This window comes from Rousettus aegyptiacus, unplaced genomic scaffold (genome assembly GCF_014176215.1).
Source record: "Rousettus aegyptiacus isolate mRouAeg1 unplaced genomic scaffold, mRouAeg1.p scaffold_m13_p_1, whole genome shotgun sequence".
Taxonomy (NCBI): Eukaryota; Metazoa; Chordata; class Mammalia; order Chiroptera; family Pteropodidae; genus Rousettus; species Rousettus aegyptiacus.
The window spans coordinates 142366073-142391854 of NW_023416284.1; the positions used below are offsets into that span (position 1 = coordinate 142366073).

A 25782-nucleotide genomic window follows, 5' to 3' on the forward strand; every position below is an offset into this window, starting at 1 on the left:
TACTAATGGTTCAGTAATTTTTTTTCCCCATTTGGAAATGATGCATTCCATTTTTGCAAACAGAGAATTTAGAAAAAGGAATTCTACTGCAATTTAATGTAAGTAGATAGCTCCATTAACTTTATACTAATATATAAATGAATATTTAATTAGCCTTTATGAGTAAAATTACAAAGTACTTTTCTAATCATTTGAGGGGAACTTATATAAAGGCATATGTTTTTAGAGGGAAAAGTTGATCTGTATAATACCATGCACATCCATTCTTCCAATAAAACGCTATGAATAATAGTGTGGATATGCAGAAATTTGTGAGTGGTTATTATCATTTGTAAATATTAAGCTCAAAATCTACCTTTGGAAGGCTTGTATGTGAACTACCTACTCAAAGTAAACAATTATATTTACTCTAAAAGAAAGACTTTATATCTCTTAAAGGAAATAATGCTCTATTAAAATTTTTTAAAAACATATTCCATATTTGATAATAGGATTGAGAATCTTCAAGTATCAATTTTAATCATATATATGAAATTATTAAAGTATCAGTTTAGGCATAACTTCTTTGATAACTAATATTTATCTAGCACTTTCACTTATTCCATTTAAACCTCATGCATATGAATAAACTTGGGCTCGAAAAATTTAAGTGATGCCCTTTAAGGTTGTTGAGAGTAATAGTTGGAAATAGGATTGAAATGTCTATGTTCTGATTCCAGAACCCACGAGCTGCTACTCAGAACAGTGGTTTCAGTGACCCACAGGAAGAAATAGATACGCAGATATGCATACTCGAATTATAAGTTTTACACAATAATGTTTATCTTTATTATATATAACTCACTTCTATTTTAAAATTGTGTGTGTGTGTGTGTGTGTGTGTGTGTGTGTGTGTTAAGGCCGGTTATAACTCACTTCTAAATTGACTTCACAACCAATGGATTACAATTAGCAAATGGGCTATGATCACACTTTGAAAAGTTGTACCACAGGGTCTCTCATTGTAGGGCTGTCGCATGCAACCTATGTAGTTACTCCTCCCCAAGCCTTGCTCAAAGGGGTCCTTGGTTTCATGCTCTGATGTCATCATCTTGAAATTCTTAATAATTTTATATCTGAGCTTGTGTTTTGGAAGTGAAGTCCAGTGGAACAATGGAATATGAACTTGAGCAGAGAAATGTGAATCTGTACGTCCGTTGTTTCTTGCCACCCATTCATATCAGCATTCATGATGCCCCACGAGAACAGAATCTAGTGGACCCACAATGTGTAGAGATTCAGCAAGACTCAAAGTGAGTACAAGGTGATATGTCTATGACTAAGTGGGGGTACTGACAGCCTTGAAAGACCATGTGTTCAATTCAAATCTGAATTTGCTTCAAATGGAAAACAAAGTAATGACGTTCTAAGAGACACAAATTACAAAGTGGCCTTATCATATCCTTTCTTATTCCTGTTACTTCCCTGTATTAGCCAACCACTTACGCTGAAAATGATGACATAGAAAGAAAGGGAAAGATAGGGCAACTCGGAGTTCCTTTTCCTTTCAGTGCTTTCTTAATCATCAGTGAGACAAAAATACAGTGTGTTGGTAGAAAGTATATGTGTCAAGAAATGTAATAACAATAGTTGATTTAGTTTTATGCAGCATTGCCAGGGTTTTGGTAACAATGGAATACATATGCATGTATTAGTTATGAAATACAAATCATGTAATTTTGGCAATTCTGCATATGACTTAAATGCTATTATATTTGCATTTAAAGTTGTCATTGCACAGAATAAAGATGAATAATAAAATTCATGCAAAAAATTAAATTTTTTTCTTGAATGGCATTAAATAGCAAATAAAAAAATAACAAGGGAGAGAGACCACGACAAGTAAGGAAAAGGTTTTTTAGTACCTTTAATGGCATGGTTTTCCTGGATTTTGCATATGGGGCCTGGCATTTTCATTTTGCTCTGGGCCCTGCAAATTATATAGCTGGCTATATATATAGCCAAATTATGTAACAGGTTGAATGGTGTTCCCAAAAATAGTATGTCCATGTATTAATCTATGGAACCTATGAATATTATCTTATATGGCAAAAGAGTATATATTACCTTTTATAGCAAAAGATGTAATTAAGGATCTTGAGAGGAGAAGCCTATGTTGGATTATCTAGGTGAGCCCCAACTGCAATCGCATGTCTCTATAAGACACTTACACAAAGAAGAGGGGGCGATGTGACCATGGAGGCAGAGATTGGGATGATACAGCCATAAACCAAGAAATGCCTGGTGTCTCCAGAAGCTGGAAGAGACGGCACAGAATGCCCTCGAGAGCCTCTGCAAGAGCACACAGCCCTGCAGACACCTTGATTTCAGACTTCTTGCCTCCAGAACCGTGACAGAAACAATTTTTGTTTTTTTATCAATCCAGTTTGTGGTAATTTATGACAGACCCTTAGGAAAGTAACACCCTGGCTCTATTTCACCGAACCTCTTTTCTCAAACAAAACATGGCGGGGGGTGGGGCTTGCTTGAAAAGAGTTTGTCCATGACACCAGCCCACTGAGATCTCTCTTCTCTAGATGTGGTTGTACTTGATCATCTCTGACCATGAGATGGCAGTTTCTGACCATCTCGCACACTAGTTTTGGCCCCTTTTTTTGGCTCTGGAAATGAAGGGCATACCTGATGTCCATACCCTCTAGACTGACTGTCTTGAACAATGCTAATTTCATAGAAAATTCTCAATAAATTCCTGTCAGTCTCACAAATGTAGAGGACAATCTGGTGATGGCCAGAGATGAGGAGGATTAGGGGACTGGAAGAAAAGGGTGAAGGGTTAAAGAAGTACAAATTAGTAGTTGATAGATGGTCACGGAGATGGGGAGCGCGGCATAGGAAATGCAGTCAGCATTAATGTAATGGCTAGGTGGAGAGCCAGAGGGAAGATAGAGCAATCAGGGGGATCATTTCAAAAACTATATAAATGACTCGTCAATGTGTTGCATACTCAAAACTAATAATAAAATAAAATAAAATAAAATAAAATAAAATAAAATAAAATAAAATAAAAATACCTGTCAGTCAACCATAGGCTTGAAATACTGATGAGTTTTTTATGTTAATTTTTTTCCATTTAACATTTATAAAACTCACTCTAGGAAACTAATTTCTCATTCCTATTTGAAATGAATAGGAAAAACTTTAGTATTGAATCTCAGGCAAATATATTTTATTTTAACAAAGTGATTATTGTACAGAGGCTTAAAAGTGCTTTAATTCAAAAGGTCTAAGAACCTTATTTTTGTTATTGAAGAAGGCCAGCCCAAGGCAGCATGTGCACCAGAGGCCTTTCTTCTGTTTTATCAGGTATTGTTGCTCTGGTTACACATGGTGGAATTTAAGGCTAATAGGGAAGATGTTCTGGGACAAGGGCTTTTCTATAACCTTTGATTTGCAACTTGGAATTGAGCAGTCCACGTAGGACATAGTATACACAAGTCTTGTTTAAAGGATAGATGAACCTTAATTTAAGATTTATTTAATTGTGAGAAATTCCATTTTTTTAAAAAAAAATTAAAAGATTGCCTAAATTAAATTTAGTTCAGCAAATTATTTATTATCTTCTGTGAGAGGAGCCTTCACTAGTCAGTTGAGAGGTATACGAAAATAAGTAAGACACAGTTTCTGTCCTGAAGTGACCAACTCACCAGTAGGGACAAGCAATTACATAACTTCAATCTGTTAACTAAATCTATTAAGATATATATGTGCACACCCACATAGACACCACAGGCATGCCAGGAAAGGCAGTTATTAGTTCCAAGAGGAATGATTGGGATGGGTTCAAGAAATTATGATATTTGAACTGCATCTCAAAAAATGGAAGTTTTGTCACTAGCCAAACAATTTTAGCAGAAGGACATTCTAAGGAGAGGCCTAGCGCAAGGCAGAATGTAAGCATTATGGTCTGTCTACAGGACCCTGCTAATACACTGATAATGTTTCTGGAGGCTGTGTATGGGGAGATGTGGTAGGACATGTGACTTGAAAAGGTGTTTGAACTCAATCACTCAGAACCTTAAACATCAGGCTAAAAAGATTACACTTCGTCCTGTAAGATATGAGAAACTTTTCCGGTTTCTGGGCAAAGGAAACATGTAACCTAATCTTTATGCCGTGTTAATGAGGTGTGGATTGAAGAGATAAGGGCTTAGTCGTAGAAGAAGCTATTACAAAGGTCTAAGGAAGAGATTTTGACACATGAATTTGGGAAGTAGCTTGGGAAATAGAAGGGAAGGAATAGAGTTGCTTGAGAAATAATTTAAAAAAGTAGAATCGACAGGATTTAGTGACTGATGAGACATGAATGTAGAAAGATGTTAAAGATGAGTGCAATAAATGTAGCCTGAGAGCAGAGAGGTTTAAATGAAGTAGGCAGGAAACATAGAAGGTGCGTTCTGGAAAGAAAGTCTCCAGGAGAGCATAGGTTCAGGACATGGTAATTTTGAATTGCCAGCAGGTATTCTGAATTGGAGCTCAGAAGATGTAAAATTTGGAGTCACCACAAGAGAAGATGAGAGCCTAGAAAGAAAGTATAGAGTGAGAGAAAAGAAAGGAAAAAAATGGGAGAGTTTTTATGGTAGAAAATTTACCTGAACCATACAACACTCCTGATTTTTAGAACAAAAAAAATTTTTTAGTCAGCTTTATTGAAATATAATTTATATAGTGAAATTCATCCTTTTTTTGAGTACACAGTCCTGTGAGTTTTAACAAATACATACAGTTCTGTAATCACCACCAGAATCAAGACCTAGAGCATTTCTATTTCTCTCCAAAAATTTCTGCATGCCCCTTAATAGTCAACCTCCCTACAGCCCAGCCCCTGAGTAACAACTAGTCAGTTTCCTAATACCATATTTTTGCTTTTCCAGAAAGTTCTATAGGTGGAATCATATAGTATGTAGACTTTTGAGTTTGGCTTCCTTTACTAAGCAAAACTGAGATTCATCTAGGTTGTGACAAGTATTGATAGTTCGTTCCTTTTTACCGATGAACAGTATTCCACTGCGTGGCTTTACCACAGTGTGTTTATCCACTCACCAGCTGATGTACATTTGAGTCGTTTCCAGTTTTTGTTGATTATGAATAAAGACACTATAAACATTTTCATAGAGATTCTTGTGGAAACATAAGTTTTCATTTCTCTTGGGTAAATACTTAGGAGTAGGATTGCAGGGTAGTATGGCAGGTGTACACTTTGTAAGAAACTGCCAAACTGTTTTCCAAAGTGACTGTACCATTTTGCACCCACATCTGCAGTGAATGAGAACTCTGTTGCTTTGCACTCCTGTCGGCAATTGGTTTGGTCATTGTTAGTTATTATCCATTAGGTGTGGATAGCATCTAATCATAGTCTGTGTTTTTCTATACTGAAATAGTGCACTCATCTGGGAAAAGAGTCCATAACTCAGATTCTCTACTTGGAGAATGAAGAGGAGTCAGAAAAGCATAGAGAAGATTGGAGAAGTAGTAAGCCTATGATGTGAACTAAGAAAGGGATGCTACACTCAGCAAAGAAAGATTCCTGGTGATCTCTGAGATGCCATTTCAGTGGAGTCGAAGGGAGGAGAGGTGAAAAATAGGAGTGTGCTGGTTTGAAGCCACAATGAAAAGGAAGGAAATGAAGGCGGCATATGGAGGCCATTCCTTTAATATAATAAAGGACAATCCAAGCTAATCCCTGTTACTAGAAAAATCACTTAGGGAGAGCCCTAGAAAAAATAATTTTGATAAAAGTGAGCAATGTTACTGGTAAGAACATTATCTGTTTTTTAAAATGTGCATTTGATTTTACTGGCATTTACTTTAAGTTTTCCCGGGAAGCAACTTCACTTTACCACTAATGCCACTGACTTGGCTGAAAAGAATTTTTGGGCACATAGAGTGTTATTGTGGCCATAAGAGCTTTCCCCAAGTACATGTCCAAGGGTTTTACAACATGCAATAAGTGTGCTGTCAGGAAATTTTACAAGTAAGCTGATGCCTGCTGCAGCACCACAAGCATTATCCTTTTCCAGACTACATGCTGTTATGCACAATCTCCGCTAATCTATCTGAGTGTTTCCTCACAAACACAAAAAAAGATGAATACACTGACATAGAAAGGGCATCAGCATGTGGTCAGTAAGGATTTGCCACTCTACTTTCAGTCGGTGCTCAGATTATGAGGAAAGTTGTGGAAGGAGAGATGAAAATTTAATAAAACTCAGACATCTGCATATAGAAAGCAGTTATCTCAGTCATGAGGTATAATTTGAATATAAGAATGATCCATTCCTGAGTTTCTCTCTCTCTGTCTGCTCTTTAAACACCTAAAGAAAGTAGGAGGCAGAAAACACATAAATTACACTCTCCTCTACCATCTCTCTCTCTCTCTCTCTCTCTCTCTCTCTCTCCTTTCTGTCTCTCACTCCCTCCAAACCTCCCTCTCTCTCTCCCTCTCTCTCCTAACAAATATATCTTTTTGCTCCATATCTCCATACACACATACAACTCAACTTATTTCAGATTCTCTACTCAGCTCTCTCTCTGTCTCTCTCTCTCTGTCTGTCTCTCTCTCATACACACCATACGACACACACACGCACCTTGCACACACTGCCTCCATAGTTTGATTCATACTAGCTCAATATCGAATCCTGCCCTGTTTTTGTTTGGAATTGGGTCAGGTAAATATATGTGGTGCTTAGGACTGTGAGTGGCTCATCCTCCACTAGTTCATCTGTAAGGGATTGGTATAACGGTATCATGTTAATGCCATTAGAATACTGAAAATCTCATTTAATGCCTACTTTCTCCCCTTTACTTGTCTTGGATGCTAGATTCATAGTTCAGCTTGAATTCCTTATATGTCAATGCTACACCCTAGAACAGATCACAAAATAAGTTGCTGCAACAACTTTGGTCCTGCGGCAAGAGCATAGGATGTGGAATCAAAAGAGATGGGTTTGAGACACAGTTCTGTCCTCTACTAGCCATCTTATTAATTCTTCCTGTTTCATGATATTCATCAGTAAGATAGAAACAAGTAGCTCCTAAATCGTACTTCATCTTGTGTTGGGCATTCAAACAATGTCGTGAAAACTCATATGATCTAACTCTAGAGGATTTGACAGTTATTGGACATTGCCAGTATCACTCTGTACGAACTGGAGGCCAGTGTGCCTGCACAGCACGCTAGGAAACCTGATGGCTCCAGCTCCTCTGCCCTGGGAGCTGCCATCAGAGCAGAAGTCTGTCCCTTTCTCCTCCCTGCTGTACCTTCCTTCCATTTTCTAAAAGCAGAGTTTAACTCATTTTGTAAACCGTGCTTCCTAACTTAGGCATCCCTAAAGCAGAGGAATTACCACATTTGCAGGATTCTGAGGCTCTCTTTTTTCTTTCCTTGACTGTGGCAGTTTGGTTAAGAATAATCTTTTCAAAGTAACCCCTCCCCTGCACCATTCACAACTCCTTTCCACCTTACCATCAGTTTCAGTCAATTGGTGGGATGCTCTTGAATGCAGAATTTACATCAGTGCAAATAAACCCTCGCACCCTGAACCCAGGCCACAAGGAAGTGAATTGTAGATCTAGCTTTCTGATATATTTGAGGGCAGATAGTTATTTTCCCTGAGATGGTTTCTCTTTGCCCACACCATTTCTCCACAAATATTTCCAGTCTCTGCTCAACCATTTTCTAATAATGTTCCATTTGAATTTATCTGATATTGAATAGGGCTTTTTTAAAAAGCCTATGTGAATGAAAGCCTTTATCATCTCAGTTGTAGACAAGGTACCAGATAGTCAGACTGGTAGAAACAGAACACTTGTCAAGGTGCATGATAGATAAGCTAGCTTATGATAAGCCAGGATCTAAGATAATGACAATGTGAATGATGTTTTTTTCTTGCAGAAATGGGGCTACACACTGCCCTTTGCTTGTAAGAATACATCCTCTCAAACCATTGTAAATGGTATGCTTGTGCCAAAGACAAACATGGACCCTTAGGATTTCAAAACTGGGTGAAGACTTTGAAATAATTGTTGGACAGCTAGTCAGTATGTTGATCATCACATGACTGACTTAGAGACTATAATTTCTTCTTACTCCAAAGTTCCCTTGAGGAATGATGTGTTTTGTTTGTGTTTTCTTATCTGCACTACATCAAAAAATAATGTTAAAAGTGGAAAGATAGAATGATTATGTATATATCAAAGAAATCTTGTTATTTTTGGCTTTGATTTGACAAGATTGGTTGCATTTTTTAAAACCACAATTTGATAAACTGTATTTATATGCACAGAGTCCAGTAGGTTAAATGCATCAGCAAATATTACTTGACTGACATTATATATGATATTGACTTTTTTAAGAGCCAGGAATGTCTGCTTCATGATGCTCACTTATTAACTTGGCCTTTCTCTTCAGCTCTTTCATTAGAAAATGATTCTTGTGCTATTTCAAATCCCACCGGGGCGGGGGGTGGGAGGGCGGGAGAGTCCAAAGAATGAATAGGTCCCTAAAAAAAAGTCTAGTGAAATGAAATTAAGATTCTAATTTCTCTCAAATCTTTAACAATATTCTCCCCCCATTATATCTACTTGCAAAGTCTCCAAATTGCTCCAAAAGAAAGGCACCTATGGTTTTTGACTTCACAGTTGAACCATTCTGTGGCCATTTCATTTGCTGATCAAGCTTCCTTTGAGGGCTATTTGCCAACATGGAGGTCATCATGGGAGGTGGCCTGTGGGTGCCCTCGCTGCTGTTACACCACAAGGGGCAAACTCTCTCTGGCTTTGCCAGAAAACAACAGGCTACTGATCAGGTGAAAAATGAATAAATGTCATTGTAGAACCTGTTTTCTTAGGAATAAAATATATTTCATAGAGAATTTAGATCAGAAAACACTGCATATAGCAATGAAGATAAATACCTTAGGCCATGCATTTTCACTTTACTGAATGAGCTCAAGGCATTTTTCCAAGCTCAGCTGAATTTTATTTTAAAAGTCAGTAGGGAATATGGAAAATTAGTTTCTGAGAAGAGGTAAACATAGACACAGAGCTATGAAATGGTTAACACCCATGCTAACTACAACCCAAGGCAGTCATTTATGGTATGATCCATGAATGCCAAATGGAAGGAAAAAGTTCACTTTTAAAACCATTAGCCAAATGATAAGATCTTTGAGAATTTCATCCAAAGCACCATTCCCTGACTATTGAGAGTCTCTTAATGTTTGTGAGAGATAACCTCTTGACTTTCTTATTCTGCAATATGCCTTGTCTGGTGAACCTGGAGTTCGGAAGAAAAAGATAACACCTTCCCTCTTGTGGACTTTGATAAGTGATAAGTTTTGAGTATACCGGAACCACTTTATTCTTATCCAGAAAAATCTAAGTTTCAGCATGTTCTTTTTAGTTAAGTCGATTGCTTTCTAATTTTTGTTTAACCTTTGACGTAGCATTGTGTTATGTGGCCATGGATTCTGGGCAGTTTTAGCAAAGATTATGGTGTTATTAATAAGGTTAAAATTAATGATCTTAATCTCAGATGAGTTTATGAAACTTGGGGATAATGAATATAAGCTACTTTTTGTTCTGGGGGTACAGGGGTGGGGGGGCAGTTTTCACTTGTGAAGCTAATATTTTGCAGCTACTACCTAAACAGCACATTTAACATGAATGGTAACCGGGGTGGGGTATGTGACAGAATGTAGACCCTGCATTCACAGTGACCAGCATTCAGATCCTGACACTGCCTCTTTCTGGCTGTGTTTACTTTTGACAACCTACTCAATTTTGTGAAATTCCATTTTTTTGTCTATTAAAGTGGAGCCGCAATTCCTATTTCACGGAGCTGTCATGATGATCAAAGAGAATGTGTAAAACACTATGCATTTCACTTGATACATAGTAATTGGTTGTACTGGAAAACCAGTACAAGCTGGTTTTCCAATCTCTCCATCTTGAGTCCATCAAAGGGGCTTCAATCATCAGAAGTTCATAATTATTACTGGAACAATTACAGGTTTCAACTATGTACTGATTCTAGAGCATAAGCCCCAAGAACAGCATGAGGATAAAGCTCAAAGATCCATAGCTTTAAAATGAGTTAATTATTTGTTAGCATAAATTGTGAAAACTTACAATGCATTGGAAGCAAAAGTTTTATACTACCTTAGAAGGTGACTCCTTGGAAGCATGTGTTCTTATTGCTGAGAGAGTCAGGCCTTCCAACACATTCTTTTCTGTCTAACCAAATAGCTGGGGATATATTTTTCATAATTTCCCCTACTATAACAAATCTATAATTGATGAAAGAAATATCAGCTGATAATTTTTTTTTCATCGAATTTCAAAGATCCTCTCCAATTTTAGCCTTGGACTTTTTTGGGGGGGAGTCTATAGACTCCAGGTAAAGACCTTGGATTGATGTCGGACAGAGTTTGGGACAATGTGGCTCATAGTGAGAGCTCTATAAATTACTCATTCCTTACAGATTTCCTCTTAGGAATTTAAATGATGCCATACTATTAGGGTAAACCACGTGAAATTGCCATTTTGTAGATTAAAAACAAATTTTGGCAACTTCACATGGTTCAATCTAATATAATTTAGGAACTCTATAAAGTGTCTTATGAAGCTATTTTAATTCTTTAGTGTATATATATATGTGTGTATATATATATTCATAGTATATATATGTATATGTATACACACACACACACACACACACACACACACACACACACACACACACACACACATATATATATACACACATATATATACTATGAATTTTTTTTTTCCCCTAAGAAAGTATATATTAGCTTAGAGGGTTTTTAAAAGCATAGACTATTTGGAATTATGTTTGACTATTTCTTTTGATTCTTTCCAGTATTTCTTGACAGAGACAAATGGACACATACTGGGGTTATTCTGAGATTTATGATGCTCCTCAAGACACATCTTTATCTTCTTAATTATAGAACATTTATTATATCTGTGATTTACTCATTCTTAATAATTCATTTAAACATGGAAAATCTTTCTCATGTTGCCAAAAATTTTAGTCTTACTAATTTGAAGGAATTCCATGACCTATATGCATTGGGTGTCATATGGTATTTAGAAAGATTCTTTAAGTAAGTTGCCTCGACCCACCCCAAAATGAGTATGTAGTATAGTCACAGAAGTAACGTGTTATATCGGGCAGCACTACACTGTCACCAGATTGAAAGAATGGAGACAAAGGGGAGATTTCTGTTACTTAATACACATACAAGCTTACTTTTCCTTAGCCCTAGTTAGATGACAAGATCTGAGGGTAGGGATTCTCTAGCTTTTGTCCATCCATTAAAGTATCCCCAGAACCTAGCTCTGTGCCTGGGACAGAATAGACATTTGATAAATATTTGTTAAATTAAAGAATGAAGAGATAAGAAATGAAGAAATATTAGCCTTATCAATTGCTCTTCTCACCGCCAGCCGATAAAAGAGAAGGGTCATTGGCTATGATTCTAGTTTAGTTTGCCTTCAACATTCCAATGTTAATCTTGCACTCAGAAATATTATCAATTCACTAAAATATAATTAAATGGAGGAAAATAGTTTTGTAAGCATTTTAAAAAGATTGCTTTTGAAGTCTAACACATTCTGTTTCACAGAGTGTACAATCAAATTAAGCATTTAAACAAGATCGTTGAAAGTTTGACTAAAAAAAAGCACCTCTCAAGCATTATCAAACTCTTTAGAAGCATCTATTTCCATTTAAACTACTGATCATATTATTTTAAATTGGTAAAACTTTAATATTTTAAATTTATTTAAAACTTAAAATTTATCATGGAAAATATCCTCACAAGGAATATTGTGTAAAATATACTCTAAGAAAATATTAAGAACACCTGCAATAACTATATGTTAATTGGATTGAGTAATCTGATAAATAAAAACCAGTATCATTTTGTTGTTTTAATTTTGGCTTTTAAAAATTTGTTACAAAGCTTTGGTATCTTTACACATGTTTATTAACCATGTGTATTTCTTTTACTCTGAACTGTCTTTTCATGTTGCTTGCCCTTCTTATTAAAATTGAGCTCTTCATATTTTTGATTGATCCTTTAGAGCTCAATCTTTCATCCTAAAAATTGGCAATATTTTCCACCAGTTTAACATTCATCTTTTGGCATTGTTTGCATGTGTAAATACATGTTTATTTTTTCCAAATCAATGATGTATATTACTCTATATTTGAAAAGGTCTTCTTAGTACAATATTATGAAATTATTTAGTTTTGTTTCATTCTATTATAGTTTAGTGTCTTTACATTTATGTATTTGATCTATCTGATTTGAGCATATGAAATTATGCAGAGATGTGGCTTTATTATTTCCCAAGCAGCTAGCTAGGTGTCCCAAAACTTTTTATTATGAACCTGTTTTTTTCCCCACTGACTTGAAAACCCATCTTTTTCAAAGTTACCCTGTCAGAAACTTGTGATCATTTTTGAGTTCTTTCCATTGAGCAATCTATTGTTTCAAACCTTAATTACAGCTGGTTAATCCACACTTGCTATTTTCTTTCCCAGAATTTTCTTTGCTATTTTTACATGTTTATTTTTTGGATAAACTTTACAGTCATTTTGTAAGTTCCCCTGAACTTGTGATTTTGATTAGGGTTTTATGAGCTTTTAACCCAGTGTCTGACACATTTAAGTCCTCCATAAGTGGGGAATACAACTGTAATTTCAATAATAATTATGATTACCACATCAAATATAATGACAGATGTAAAGAGGATTAACATCTTTGCAATATTAAGTCTTCTTATACAAGAGAAAATATGGATAATTTCTGTTTATTTAAACTTAAAAAAAATCTACCTCCATATAGATGCTCCTCGACTTATTATGTTAGTCCTGACAAATCCATGGTAAGTTAAAAATATCATAAGTCTAAACTATATTTAATATACTTAATCTACTGAACATTATAGCTCAGCCTAACCTATCTTAAATGTGTTCAGAACATTTATGTCAGCCTACAGTTGGGCAAAATCATCTAACACAAAACCTATTTTATAATAAGGTATTGAATAGCTCATGTAATTTACTGAACACAGTATCCAAAAAATTGCTGGCAACGCAGTACACTGTAGAGTATCGGTTATTTACCTTTGCAATTGTATGGCTGACGAGGAGCGTTGGCTTGCTTCCGCTGCCCAGCATCATGAGAGGGTATCATAGTTCATATTCCTAGCCTAGGAAAAGATCAAAATTCAAAATTCGAAGTACAGTTTCTACTGAATGTGTATCATTTTTGTACAATCCTAAAGTCAAAAAAATTGTTAAGTCGAACCATTATAAGTTAGGAACTCTGTAGCTGAAATGTTTTTCTAGTCTACTCGCTGTTTTTTCTCCCAACAATTTTCTACCTTCCGCAAATCTCCTTTCTCATTGTCTGTACGTTTGTAGAGAAAATTGATACCACCTTGCTACAACTCCTTCATCTTCCTCCAAAGTTGCAAGTCTAACTCCACTTGCATTTCTTCTTCCCTTTTTTATCCCAGTTATAAATGATCTTCATGTTGCTTAATCCAACAGTTATTCCCATGCCTCATCTGACTTCACTCCTCAGCAGAAACTTCAACGGGGTCTGCTATTTCTTTCTCAAAACACTCTCTTCCCTTGTCTCCCCCAACCATGCTCTTGGATTTCCACTCCCTCCCTGGCTGCTTCTTCTAAATCTCCTTGACCTTTAAATGTTCAAGTTTATCAGAAATTTTCTCTGGGCCACTTCTTTTCTTTCTCTTCTCATTCTCCCTTAATGGCGGCAACTACCCTCTTAACTTTAAATATCAAGTAGTCCCTTCTTTTCCGTGGTTTCAGTTAACCAGAAATAAGTGATTTATAAGTTTAAAATTGTATGCCGTTCTGAGTAGTGTGATGAAATCTTGAGCCAACTCTTTCTGTCCCATCCAAGATGTAGCCATGCTGTATATGTTCTGTGGTCATTAGTCACTTTGTAGTGGTCTGGTTATCAGATCGACTGTCACGGTATTACCCTGCCTGTGTTCAAGAAACCCTTATTTTACTTAATAATGCCCCCAAAGCCAGTCACATAACTTGTATTAGAGCTTATTGTTATAATTATTCTATTTTATTGTGATTGTTGTTAATCTCTTACTGTGCCTATTTATAATTAAGCTTTATCATAGGTATATAGGTGTAGGAAAAAAACAGTATATTTGGGGTTTGGTGCTATCTGTGATTTCAGGCGTCCATTGAGGGTCTTGGAAGGTACTTTCTGTGGCTAAAGACTAAGAACTTTTATCCCTGGCCCATACCTTTTTCTGTGTTCCAGCTGGAAATATCTACTTGATTACTTAAAAATCTGTATTTGGAAGTCTTGTTGGCATCTTATCTTAGTTTTAAAATTGAACCACATCATTCTCTTTCCCACTTCAGATCTGCACTTCCTTTAATTTTTCCCACCTGGCAATATGGCTTCTTCATTCATTCCATTGCTCATGTCAAAGTCTGGGTATAATCTGAGTATGATATCAACATCTCACATTCAAATCATTACCAAGTCTCTCTGGTAACTCTTGAATCCATTCATTTATCCTCATGTTCACTGCCTCCACCCAATTCCAAGAACCCCTTCACTAACCTGGATTCCTACAGGAGCTTCTTTTTAAGCATATTTTTGTGTATCCTTTCCAACCAAGCTGTTCTCTGCCTTAAGGTCGAAGTAATAGTTTAAAAATATAAATTTGATATTACTACTTCCTTGCTTAAAACATTTTAGTGGCTCCTCATTATTCTCATAAGAAAGTTACTATAATTCATAAAGTCCAGTATGAACTGACCCCAAACTATTTCTTCAACCTTTCTTATGGTCACTATTCTCTGCTGAGACCTCACTCCTTCAAAGGTGAAAATCTTTTTATCTTTCTCCTTTTATTATTTCTTTCTTTTTTTCTTAGCAAATTCCTACATATTCTTAGGCTTTGTTTTCAATGTTGCATCCTCAGGGAGGTCTTTCTCGACTCTTGAGTACAGATTCAATTTCTATGTTTGTATGCACTTACGGTTCCAAACACTTTTCCTCTAACTACATTATAGCGGTTATCATGTAGTTCTTCGTGTGTTTATTTCTTTTAAGCCATTTCTATCACTAGATTGTATTCTACATGATGTCAGGGGCCATATAATTTTTAAAACCATTTTAAGTAAGAGTAGAGTCACATGCAGTTGTAAGAAAGTCACATACAGTTGTACAGACAGATCCTATGTACACTTCACCTAGTTTCCCCCAATGGCAACATCATGATCACAAAAGTACAATATCTCAATCAGAAAACTGACATCAGTCGAGTCTGCCAATCTGATTCAGAGTTCACCATTTTTACATGTACTCATCTGTGTGTGTGTTCATTCTACGCAATTTTGTCACATGTTACCACCACCACAGCCAAGATATAGAACAGTTTCATTGTAAAGATTCTTCATGCTACTCTTTTATAGCCACAGTCACCTCCCTCCTTATGATATTTAAAATTTCAATATCTATATTACTTAAGACAGAACTTGGTATACAGTGGGTATTTAAAGACAATTTGTTACATGAATAAAATAAATATATAATTTAACTGGAATTAATTAAAAGAGCAATTTAGCACAACTAAAAGAATTTATCCTAGAAATTCTTGGGAGGAAAGTCTATCAAAATAACATTTCATTACAAAATTTTAAAACAGAAAACTTAATAATAGGCAAAAAGATTAAAATGTTATGTCAATTTTAAAATAAATATTTTTTCAAAGTATAGAACTATTCTTAGTTCATATGATAACAGAGCCTACTTTTAAAAAGAAGCAAGTCTTAGTTCTATAGTAAATCATGTTAGTCTCTTTGAACAGGGATGATTGCTGTCACTATTATTATTCTATGTTATTTTAGAATCTGGTCAATGTAATAAGCTATGAAAAAGAAGGAAAAAAGCTTGGTATGAAGAGATTGTCACTATCCTCCAAAGACTACCAGGAACATACCTGTTGTTAAATAATTTGGGCTTATTACTCATTGCAGTGAGCGAGAAGCCTCACTGGGGAATGAAGTGAATGAAGAATTGTGGAGATGTCTCAGTAACAAGGTATTGGGAAAGACTGATTATGTAATTTGGTTTGTATTAAGTGATTTAGGGGAAGGTTTAAACAAGCAGGGCTTATTTCTGAATAAGATGCTGTCATGAAGTGGGGATAACTCTATGACTGGGTATATTAATAAATCTTTTCTAGAGGTGTGGAAAAATAGACCAGAGCTAACCTGGTAGCTAGTAAAAATGCAACAATCACCTATATTAGTTAAAATAGGAACATGTTTGGTATTTTGTAGCTTGGACATTGTTCATGTCTCTGCTCAGACATGATTACAGAGTGGCCTTGTTTTTCTCTGGATCCTTGATCGTAGCTTTGATTTTGATTTTCTATGAAATTTGCATATTTAATAGAAGAATATCCAGGCTTAGCTAATATTATAAGGTCAGCTCCTGGATGTCAGCGACTGCTTACTTTTTTCAGGACAATTATCATTATTTGCAACCACAATAACATCTGTACACAAACCACTGTAATGAGAAGTGAACTATTAATATTTATCAAAAGGGCATATTATTCAGTAATATTTCCACAGAAGGAAAAGTTATATATGTATATAATATATCATACATATCACATATCATATATCTATATCTACATTATCTAAATCTCTCTTTCTATATATATATCAGAAATAGGTCATTTTATAATGGCAGACTTCTTTCATAATAGAAAACAAATATATAAATTGGGATTAAACTTAGTAAGATATGTCAAGAAGCTTTAGATAGAAAAAACCAGATTTTTGTACTCATAGAAGATGAGTCAAAGATTTAGAATTATAACAAACACTATACATTTCTTTTTATGTATTTTGTAATATCTCAATTACTTCAGATATCTGCTTTCCTCATTCCTCTTTTCAGTGTATCAGAACGCCTATTATGAAAGGAAAACCATAATACCAAGAGTTCTTTCTTAAATGTATTTCGAGGTCCAGTCTACCATATTGAAAGGAATGGGGAAAAAGCCGGTGAGAGACCATAAAACTTTGTGAGCAAATATTTTCTAAGAAACTAATTCTAAGGTTAACTTAAAGAGTTCACCTTCTAAAAATACATAGCATGTTATGGGGACTGGTGTGCATTATAAATGAAGCAACTAACTCATTATCTTGTCAAATCGTAGTTTTAATAATAGGGGAAAAGATTTTTTTTACTTATTAATAACACATACACACACATGTAGGTAAAGTGAGAAAAGGCTAAAATACATTATTCTTCCAAATGATAACATAAGATTCTTCCCTTGTGCTGTAAGAGGTAGTAATTGTGGAGGAACAAGCACAATTAGTGATAATAGGAAGATCTTGCTACAAATTCCTTCTCTTCAATTTACTAGGCTGTGAGACTGTGGGCAATTTAACTTCTGAGTTTGTTTCTTCATCCGCAAGTGTGTTGCATGCCCACCACAGTGAACTTTTACAATAATTAAATGAGATAATACATTAAAAATAAGAACTACCTTTGTTCTTGACACAGAGCAGTTTCTCAAAAAGAAAATGCCAATATCCTAATTTACCCTTTTTCCAGTTTCTCCCAAAATTGAAGCTAGAGGAATTTAGGTTACAATTGAAGCTAGAGGAATTTAGGTTACAATTCTGAACAAATACTTGACATTGTACCTTGTGAACCTTAATGCCTAACTCTGAACACAGTAGAAGTTCAGTAATGTGACTTACAGTGGTAAATTTTAAAAATTTAAAAAGACATTAAGACGAGCACCTTAAAGGGATTCTGAACACCAGTTCCAATGTGTGTATGTGGGTTCTCACACACCATCGAGCAATTCCAATACTAGCTGGAATTCAATTCTGACACTATCCACCTGGAGATAGCATTAGATTTCACAGGATAAGGGCTCAGTCCCACAGGACTGCCCTGCTTCAGATGCCAATCACAAGTCTAGGTTGTTATCTGTACTTCTGACCAAATAGCTATAAACCAGAGGTTTCTAGGATTCCCACCTTGGTTTCGATAAATTTGCTTGAGTGGCTCACAGAAGTCACGGAAGCATTTTACTTATGAGATTGCAGGTTTATTACAGAAGGTTATAACTCATGAACAGCCAGATAAAAGAGACACATGGGGCAAGGTATGGGGAAAGGGCTCAGATTGTCCAGGTCCCCTCCAGGCATGCCACTCCCCCAAATCTCCATGTGTTCACCAACCCAAAAGCTCTGCAAACCATCTCTTGTTTGGATTTTTTTTATTATTATTATGGAGGCTTCTTACATAGGCATGATTGATTAGCTATTTGGTCATTGATAATTGAGTCAACCTCCAGCTCCTCACCCCTACCCAGAAATCAGTGGGTGGAACAGAAAGCTCCAACCCTCTATTCATGGTTGGTTCTCCTGACAACCAGTCTTATACTTAGGGGCTATCTGAAAGTCACATCATTTCACATAAACCTATTTCATCTTTATGGCACTAAAGTATTTCCAGGCACTGAAGACGAGAGACCAGGAATTGTAATAAAAGATGTGCCCATTGCTGTTATGCTTAAGAAACTCCAGGGGTATGGAAACTAACAGCCAAGAACCATGGACAAAGATCATAGACACATGAGAAATGCCTTTTGGTCACCTGAATATACAAATTTTCAAAAATATAAAAAGTATATATATTTTTTATAAGTCACAATATCACTCACTTTTTATGAAGTTATTTAATGTTAGGCCATACTAAGACTTTCTGTTTCTCTGGGTTAAAAGATATCTTTTGTCTATGGCCATGCTACCCTGAACAAGCCTGATCCCATCTGATCTCAGAAGCTAAGTAGGGTCAGACCTAGTTAGTACTTGGACGGGAGACCACCTAGGAAGAACAGGTGCTGTAGGCATAAAAAATAATAATAATGAAGGATTGTAAGCTGATGAAGTCTTTGCAATCTGTGAGGTTAACCAAGGGTTGCCTCACCTAAAAAAATAAAGTTAAATTAAATTAAATTAAAATAAAATAAATAAAATAAAATAAAATAAAAAGATATCTCTTATTCCTGCTACTAGTAGTACTAATTAAAATGCCAGTTGAGATCACAGCTATTGGGGTGTTTCTTCATGGAAATGCTGAGGCAGAAATGTGACTCTAATACTATTTATATGGCTGTCATTGAAGACCTGGTCAATCAGAGAATTGGGCCCCCTGAATATCATATGAAACTACTGTACTGGAATCTTCCTTCAAGCCCTTGATTTTTTTTCAGTCAGAGTTTTTCCTTAAGGGATCGCTTCTACATCACCTTCCTCACTACCTCGGACCTCCTAGGGTTTGCTTGAGACAATGAAACATACTGTTAAAGTCAGACTTGCAGTTGTCACTCAGGCCTCATGAGTTTAATTCCATTCTCTAGCTCTCTATCTGGTGACTTGCTGTCTCTCCTTGAGATTGCACCCCCACCCAATCTCGCCCATCCACCAACTCTGTCTGGTGCTGACTTAGTGGAGCCTTTTCTTATCTCTGCACTTCTCTAAAGCTGAACACCAGAGACATTTACAAACTCGACTGCAAATGAACTTGGAGCCACCAAACTCAAGTCTCTTGTGAGCCAAATCATTATTTAATCAAGTTGGTGGGCGGAGAAGAAAAGAACAAACCACTTAAATATGGATGATAATAGTCCCTGACTTCACCTCTACTTGTGAGAAACAATTACTCTTCCCAGTGACACATACAGTAAGTCAGAAGATTGCCATTTACTGCTCTTGCTTTTAGCACATTCCTCATCATTATATATGGCATTCCATCTATCAACAAAAAATTAGATTTCATTGACATATAGGTTATAAATTCCTCTTGGAAAAAATAAGACTCCTTTTCTGATATGAGCATATAATATATGAGTATTTACAACTTAGTTCAGGCTTATTTTAATTATAATGTGCAGTATTTCATAACTTATTTGTGTTTTCATCTTATACTTTTTTAACAGTTAAAAACTTTGATGCATGACTTTCTTCCTGTTTTATATTTTTTAGTTGAGAATTTTTTAATTTGAGAAAATATTTTTGTCCATTTTTTCTGTAAATATTGCTAAATTTCCTTGGAAATATTAATTACCTTTTGAAAGAAATAAATATACAAGAAGAAAAGGCTATTTTTATTGTCAAAATGTGAATAATATAAGATCATTACTAATTGGTTTACATGAATATTAAGGCTCTTCAGTTCTAAAAAAATCTATATGTGATAGCTGTCATCGCAGTTCCTTTGCTAAGCACTATATAGCTATTATCTCAATTTATCTTCATGTCATCTCAACAAAGGAGAAAATATTATTTTACTTATATTTTAAAAACATACAATACACCTAAGACTAAAAATACTGAGATGATTTTCTCAAAGTTACACAGCTAATTAGTGACAGAGCTAAAACCCAAAATTATATAATATATTTATTTTAATACATCATAATAGGATGTGAACTTTTTTCCTCCTTCTAGGATGCGATGGGCAATAACTTTGGCAAATTTATATAAATAACAAATGAATCAACCAAACAAATGTAGCAGATAGAAATTTCCAAATACTCGGGTACGTAAGAACAGCAAGCACATTTTCTATGGATTAAGCAACTTAACTTTCTGTTATTCTCGGTCCTTCTAGCATCCTCACCTGCCTTGTCCCAAAGCCCAAGAATTAATCTCACATTGTCTGGGGACCTACTATGATCCCATGAGTGGAGGGGCTTTTTGTAAGATGGTTCCTGGTCAGTCAGCTTAGATGCACTTTATAGCCATTCTCCTTCAAGCATTTGCCACCTCCTTGGAATTGCTGCCTCGAAGAGAGGACCTGAGTCCACACCACTCCTAGACTCCAAGAACTTTTTCTCTTCTCTCCACAGTCTCCACCCCATCATTTCTTTTTAGCTGGGGACAGTGAAAGGAAGAACCTGGCAATTGCCTGCTCGCCCCACTTCTCCAGTTGCTCTTTCAATACTTAGGAATCCCATTCTTTATTATCCACACCAAACTTTTTCCATTCACCAAATGGTTTAGGCCTCTGGAAAATAAAACCACAATGACAGATGCTCTGCTCCTGCTTCATATCTAGCCTCAAGTCTTCCCTGAGGCAATGAAGTTTGGAGCCAACTGCCCTCTTGAATGGAAGAAAATGAGGGGTAGGGGGAAGTACAGGAAACAATACATAAATTAATATCTCAAAATATAATCGAAACCTACAAGTATTTAGAAGGTTTTAGAATTGTCTCGATTCTGAAGGGGCATGAAAGTGGGCTACACTGGCCAAATAAATAAAAGAGGCTGGCCCTATTCCCAGGAGCTTACTACCAATCAATAATTGGAATAAAATTAAAAGCAAAACTAATATCTATGAAACATTGGTCAGAGAACAATGTCAAGCTGTTCAGTAGAAATTCATTGAGATCTTAGAAAGAGCTGAAGTAACAGACATACCAAAATATTTTAATAATATCTACTGCAAAATTAATTAGATATTATCAAAGCAATTCAAAAATAATGACTAAGCATGTGCTAGGTACCAAGTACTCTAACAGGCACAGAAATACAAAGAGGGAACATAATTTTATCTTCCAAGTCAGGGGGTGGATGGCTGAAGATGGGGAGTAGAGGAGGGACAGACATTGGAAAATACTTTTTAAAGGATGGGATTTTGCAGTGGAATTATCATTAAAGAAAACACTGTGTGGAAAGGTAATAATAGACTTGATTCAGTTTTGAGCTCTTTCTTTCCCCTCAAGCTTGCGAGGGAGTCTTGTTATGAAAAGGAAAGAGCATGAGTGGAAAGAAGAGATTTTTCATCAAATATGCCTTGGTTAGAGACTTCCTCATAAGACACAAAGGAATGGGAAGGGGTTAGTTCAGATTCCCATCTATAGACTAAGGATAAAAGTTGAAACAGAAATCATAGCTTGCACAATGGTCTGCAGATAAATGGCCTAAGGTCAAAATTATATAATACCTCTTCATTTAGATCCATATGTTCCAAGATTAAACCATGACATCACAGTGAATCTACAAAGATCATGTGTTCTAAAAATGAGACCTCTGACTATTCCAGCAACTTGCCTGCCTGGTTTACAAATTCTAAATAATCCATGCCAAGACTATCTTATGACTAATTTTAGCCCCAGGTCCTACAAGTACCTGTCCTTAAGCTCCCCCTCTTCTGACTCACTTCATGGCTCCCCTGCTTTGGATTGTCTCTTGCTGCAGCAGACTAAATCAACCTAATTTATGTTTTGTTTTACTACAGGTATGTACGTGGTAGTTTCTGGACAATGGGTTTTAACAAATCAAGGTCCTATCAAGATTTGTCAGAGATCCTTGCAACTATAGAACTGGACTCTTACCGATAGCAATACCTGACAGCCCTAAGCTCCCACCTCCTCAAAGCCACTCTGCCTGTCATAATAAGCCAAGCGTCACTACCAATGTGAGCTCCAAATACTTTGTTGAGGCTTTTAGCATTGGTTTTATTTTGTTTGTCTTATGGATAAATCTCCAAAACATTTTGGTTATGTGATCATATTTGTACTCATTCTCTTGAATTTCTCCAAAGTGTCATCGATATTTTTGTATCACTCTTTCACCTATCTGCTGTCTGTTATTGGTAATCCTGTGGTATATCTAAGAGATTCAGAGGGAAGGAGACACACATAGGTCCAATAAATTTGCACTGCAGTTTGATGATAGTTGGTGATCAAATGTCACAGTTTTGTGGAAGTTTTTTTCACCTCTATGAGCTACAGGTCTTCTTGTCCTTTTGAAGGGATAAACGTCTGTTGAATCATCTGGCATGGTAGCTCCTGCATAATAGAATTTCATACCATGGAGATTATATTTTTTGCATAAACATGGACAAACGCTAAGACATGGAACATTTTTAAATGAGATGTGTTCGAGAAACATCTCATATGTCCCATAATCAATTTTGATTTCTTTCTCTCTCTGGGGAAAGCCAGAGACAATATTATGAAGACACTAAAGCAACTGTGAGGTGAGGAACTGAGACCGCCTGCCAATGACCATCATTAATTTGCCAGTCATGAGTGGCCACCTCCAGCCCCAGCCCAGTGGATCCTCGAGCCCCAGCCAAGCCTTTAGATGACTGCAGCCTTAGCTGACATTGTGACTGCAACCTCCTGAAACCCACCAACTAGAACATCCTAGCTAAGCCACCCCCAAATTCCTGACCCACAGAACTCTGTGTAAGAAAATAAATGTTTATTTGTTTGTTTAAAGCCATTATGTTGGGGGCAATTTTTTATATGGCAATAGATAACTAATATAAAGATGAACTATTAACATATAAATAGCTAATATTAAATGGCCTTTTCATTTAATTTGGACATAGTTTATCTTTGCCAATATCTATAGGATTAGTTCCATAATCATTGGACAAGAATGTCTACTAACAATTTAGAATCCTGAATCAGCAGAAGGATGAAGTTCACTCTTTTCTGAGATCTTGTACTGTTTCTTCTCAAAGACTCAATTTCTGATTACCACCAGGGACTTTAGGTAATTACAAGGAAGAATCAAGAATCCCTATGGATGGTAATTGTGATAGTTGGCCTTTAAGATGGCCTTAATGATCCCTGCCTCCTGATACTTATGCTGTTATGTTATTCATTTTCTTTAAGTGCAGGCTGTATCTAATGACTTGTTTCTAAGTAGTAAAATGTGATGAAGAAGATGAGATGTCTTTTCCAAGATTAGGGTACAAAAAGCATGTGGCTTCCATCTTGACTTCTCTCTCACTAGTCTACTCTGAGGAAATTCAGTGGTCATGTTGTAAGCTGCCCAACAGAGAGGTCCATTTAGCAAGGGAATGATGTCTCTGGCCAACGGCAGCAAGTACTAATTCCTCAGAAGAACAGTCCTGCCAAGAAGCTGAATCCTGCCAATAAGTGAACTTAGAGGGTATCCTCCCCCAGCTGGGCTCTGGTTAACACCTTGATTGTAGCCTGTCAGAGACTTTGAGTCAAGTGATCCAGCTAACCCATGGCCAGATGCCTGAATCACAGAAACCATAAACCAATAAATGTTTGTTTTAAGCCACTACATTTTGGGATAACTTGTTACACAGCCATAGATAACTATGTAAAAGTTATATAAAGTATGATTAAACATAACCCTAGAATGCTGAACTTGTTTGATTTTTCAAGTTGTTATTTCTTTTATCATACATTTGATAAATAAGAGAGCTATCGCAATCATTTTGAAATAATTAAAATTTAGAAATTTCCAAACGAGTCTTATTTTTATCTTCCATTCTACAAAGCAAAGGAGCAAATATTTATATATACACCATCATTAACCATCTTATTCTTTGGAGCTCAAATTTGGCAAAGACAAATATGAAGATAAGAGTTGTTTTCAAAAGATAAGAGTTGTTTTCAAAAAATAAAGAGATGTGTTATTAAAGAATTACCTCTCAAAAAGGCATAAGGCTCTGTTTTCCAAGATATTCTTTCAAATATTTAAGAAATAGATTTATGTTATTTAAACTCTTCGGGGGAGGAATAGAAAAAGGGAGAGAGACTGCTTCCCTATATAAGTTTATGAAGCTAGAGTAACTACACAAATGTGACAGAGAGAATGAGCAGCTTGCTGGCAGCAGACATGAGGGATCCAGAGGGCAGAAAAAGAGCGTCTCTCACAGCAATAAAATAAAGAGAGACCTTTGGAAAATTTGTACTTGAGGATCCTAATTCTGATCAACTGTCTGCACCCGGGAAGATTTTGTGTCTGCTGAAAATGGTAATTGGCAATTGCATCAGTCCTGACTTTCCTGAAAATTAAATATATACTGTTTCCACTTAAGACCCACCTGTCTTCTCATTTGTGTGTTTTTTTCTAAAATCAAATGTTACATTCTGGCATCAATTATAGAATCTAAGGGTCTAGTTTATTATTACAGAACAAATTAAAAGGAGAGATTTCCCTCATAGTCATCTTTTCTTATTTCATAGCTATCCCTTGGCTGTCTGTCTCTTGATGAAGTTTCCATGGAAACCGGCTAAATAACAAGGCAGCTATGTAGAGGTTTCCCAAAGGATTCAGTTATTTTATTTATAAAACAATCAGCTGCTGTCACATTTTTGCCTATGTTTAAAAAAAAAAAATTCCCAGAGTTCCCGTGTGTGCCAGGACTAAACTAAACCAACAAATGCGCACAGGCACGCGCGCGCGCGCACACACACACACACACCCCTGAACATCAGAGAGAAAGAGGGGATTTAGTAAGCACATAAATAATCATTTCAAAGGATTGTTAGGTGCTGGGAAAGTGGGGTCTGAGGAGATAACCCTGCAGGTAAATAAAAGGCTATTTCTTGTTCTGCCTGTGTTTTTATACATAATCGTCAATATCCAGCTGACTTGAAAAAAAATTCATGAGAAATGATGCATATCAGGTACCAAATTCTATCACACACCTAAATCTTGGCTGTGGTCTTTTTTTTTCTTCCCTTTCTTCCTGCCCCTAAAACCCCAAGGCAAGGAATGAAGCCTTCTAGACACCGCCGGATGAGTCAAGGTACCGCGGCCCAGACAAACTAAGCACTGGCTCTGTCACCACACAGACACAA

The 25782-nt window shown here is 36.1% G+C and overlaps 1 pseudogene; it reads left to right on the plus strand.

Annotated features, from left to right (window-relative positions):
• The first annotated feature begins 18931 nt into the window (after positions 1-18931).
• On the plus strand, positions 18932-19050 carry LOC118606116 (annotated as a pseudogene).
• The last annotated feature ends 6732 nt before the right edge of the window (positions 19051-25782 follow it).